This window comes from Brachyistius frenatus, unplaced genomic scaffold (genome assembly GCF_029030835.1).
Source record: "Brachyistius frenatus isolate BFR_SWC_R1_liver_20210118 unplaced genomic scaffold, ASM2903083v1 Contig_1, whole genome shotgun sequence".
Taxonomy (NCBI): domain Eukaryota; kingdom Metazoa; phylum Chordata; class Actinopteri; family Embiotocidae; genus Brachyistius; species Brachyistius frenatus.
Genome location: NW_027210600.1, coordinates 5123866 through 5127500, shown reverse-complemented (window position 1 = coordinate 5127500; position 3635 = coordinate 5123866).

The window sequence follows — 3635 nt, the reverse complement described above, 5'->3', positions numbered from 1 at the left end:
TCATAAAAATGTCATAGTATAGTGTGTCATCCAAAATGTCTGTCTTGAGTTTGCATGTTATCCCTGTGCCTACGTTGGGTCGCTCTGGATACTATGGCTTCCTCCCAACATCCAAAAACATGATTTGGTGATGACCTTTTTAGATGATATACGACAACGCTGACAAGTGCACCACTGTGCTGCCTTCCATAACTTGAACGAAAGTCATACTTAAAACATGTTGTCAGAAATAGCACAAAAAAGTCATACTTCTTTAATGTTGTCCAAAATATGAAAAAAAAAAGTCATATTTTGGATGACTTTTTTTCATATTTTTAACAACATGCTATAAGTATGACTTTTGTTGAAGTTGTGGGCGCCAGCATAGTGGCACAGTGTTCAGTGTTGTGGTCTCACAGTCCAAAGCTCCTGGGTTCAATTCCTGCCTGGAACTCGAAGTGGAATTTGTATGTTCTTGCAAAACTCATAAGGTAAATGTTTCATCCATAACATGGATGGCTAACTTATGCATCTATTCCATAATGTAAAACATTACATTCAAGCAAGAACATGCAATCCTCCACACACAAAGCTCCAGACCCCCTATCGAACCCAGAACCTTCTGATTGTGAGATGACAACGCTGACTTGGAACTGCACCATTTTGCTGCCTTTAATGCATGCTTGTCTGACTTATAAGACTTATATGACTTGTAAACATGTTAGAGAAGAGCGATCAACGGTGCAGTGGTTGGCATTGTTACCTCCCAGTCAGAAGGTTCCAGGTTCAAGACTCGCCCCGGAAAGGATGACATTAACACCTTAAATGAAAAGCCATGTCAAGGGCAAGAGTCAAACATGCAACCTTCTGACTGGGAGTCAACAATGCTAACCACTCTTCCATAATATGTTTAAAAGTTAGACAAACATGCAATAAAGGCAGCACAATCTTGCAGTTGCTTGCGTTGTCATCTCACAATCAAGAAGTACTTGGTTCGATCAGGGGCTTGGAACTCTGTCTGTGGAGGATTGCATGTTCTTGCCTGGAGTGTGACTTTGTCACATTTACGACGACATGCATGACATTTGTTTTACATGCATAAGTTAGTTGTCCATATGTTGGACAACATATTTCACTTTTAGGTTATTACTTACGCAGGAACGTGCAAATTCCACATAGAAAGTCCCAGGCAGGTATCAAACCTGGGACTTTCAGACTGCGAGACGACAACACTGACAACTGCACCATTGTGTTGCCTGACATAACTTGAATGGAAGTCATACTTATAGCATGTCATCAGAAATAGCACAAAAAAGTCATACTTCTTTAAGGTCGTCCAAAATGTGAAAAGAAAGTCATACTATAGCATGTTGTCCGAAAAGTGATAAAAAAAAGTCATACTGTAGCACGTCGTCCGAAATGTGATAAAAAAAAAGTCAGTTATGTTACAGCCTTATTCCAAAATTTATTAAATTCATTTTTTTTCCTCAAAATTCTACACACAATACCCATAATGATAACGTGAAAAAGGTTTTGGGGAAATTTTTGCAAAACTATTAAAAAAAAAAAAAAAAAAAAAAAAATCACGTACATAAGTATTCACAGCCTTTGCCATTACACTCAAAATTGAGCTCATGTGCATCCTGTTTCCACTGATCATCCTTCAGATGTTTCTACAACTTGATTGGAGTCCACCTGGTAAACTCAGTTGATTGGACATGATTTGGAAAGGCACACACCTGTCAAGCCATGAAGTCCAAGGAATTGTCTGTAGACCTCAGAGACAGGATTGTATCGAGGCACAGATCTGGGGAAGGGTACAGAAAAATGTCTGCAGCATTGAAGGTCCCAATGAGCACAGCGGCCTCCATCATCCATAAATGGAAGAAGTTTGGAACCACCAGGACTCTTCCTAGAGTCGGCCGCCCGGCCAAACTGAGCGATCGGGGGAGAAGGGCCTTAGTCAGGGAGGTGACCAATAACCTGATGGTCACTCTGACAGAGATCCAACATTGCTCTGTGAAGAGAGAAGCTTCCAGAAGGACAACCATCTCTGCAGCACTCCACCAAGCAGGCCTGTATGGTAGAGTGGCCAGAAGGAAGACACTCCTTAGTAAAAGGCACATGACAGCCCACCTGGAGTTTACCAAAAGGCACCTGAAGGACTCTCAGACCATGAGAAACTAAATTCTCTCGTCTGATGAAACAAAGATTGAAGTCTTTGGCCTGAATGCCAAGTGTCATATCTGGAGGAAACCAGGCGCCGCTCATCACCTGGCCAATACCATCTCTACGGTGAAGCATGGTGGTGGCAGCATCATGCTGTGGGGATGTTTTTCAGCGGCAGGAACTGGGAGACTAGTCAGGATGAATGCAGCAATGTACAGAGACATCCTTGATGAAAACCTTCTCCAGAGCGCTCTGGACCTCCGACTGGGGCGAAGGTTCATCTTCCAACAGGACAATGACCCTAAGGACACAGCCAAGATAACAAAGGAATGGCTTTGGGACAACTCTGTGAATGTCTTTGAGAGGCCCAGACAGAGCCCAGACTTGAACCCGATTGAACATCTCTGGAGAGATCTGAAAATGTCTGTGCACCGACGCTCCCCATCCAACCTGATGGAGCTTGAGAGGTCCTGCAAAGAAGAACTGAAGAAACTGCCCAAAAATAGGTGCCAAGCTTATAGCATCATACTCAAAAAGACTTGAGGCTGTAATTTCTGCCAAAGGTGCTTCAACAAAGTATTGACCAAAGGCTGTGAATACTTATATACGTGTTATATTTTTGTTCTTTATTTTTAATAGATTTGCAAACATTTTAAACAAACTTTTTTCACTTTGTCATGATGGGGTATTGTGTTTGGAATTTTGAGGAAAAAAAAAAATCTATTTAATCCATTTTGGATTAAGGCTGTAACGTAACAAAATGTGGAAAAAGTGAAGCGCTGTGAATACTTTCCAGATGTACCTTGCCTCTGGTTTAACTGGAAATAGATCAGAGGTAAAAAAAAAACAACAAAAAAAACACAACATGAAATTGAAGCTATGTTGAAGAGACATCACATCCAGAGAGTCCGTCAAGCTGTGGTGCTGCAGCATCTGTGTGGTTGGATTCTCCCAGGTCGCCTCTTGATGCTGCGTTCACACCTACGATCCAAGCATTGTTACAGGGAGAATTTCCACTCTCAGCTCATGCAAACGCGATCAGCTTTAAGACAGTGTGGAGCAAGAAGAACTTTAAACAAAAAAAAAAGAAGAAGAAGAAATGCCAACTCAATAACACAGCTGATTTACATTTCTGTTCTTTACTCCAACAGCTCAGGAATGAAATTCAAATTCAAGTTCACTACCCAAAGCTCTGGATTTCTCTCCCTGACCCCCCCCCCCATCCCCCCATCCCTCCCTCCCTCCAAAAAAAAAAAGCTCCTGACAGACAAAACAGATGGAGCGGTATTAATTTAAAGCCTAAACAATGACCACATGACAGGAAGAACAGATTAAGTATTCTTCCTCACGCTGATTTGATCAGGAAAAAACAATGTTCTACTGTTATGCATCCAGAAAACGGACATTTTGATGCGGGGATATTAGCAGTGCGATTGATTGATAAAGGAGGATAAAGGCAAAGAAGAAAGATGAAAATACAAATGATG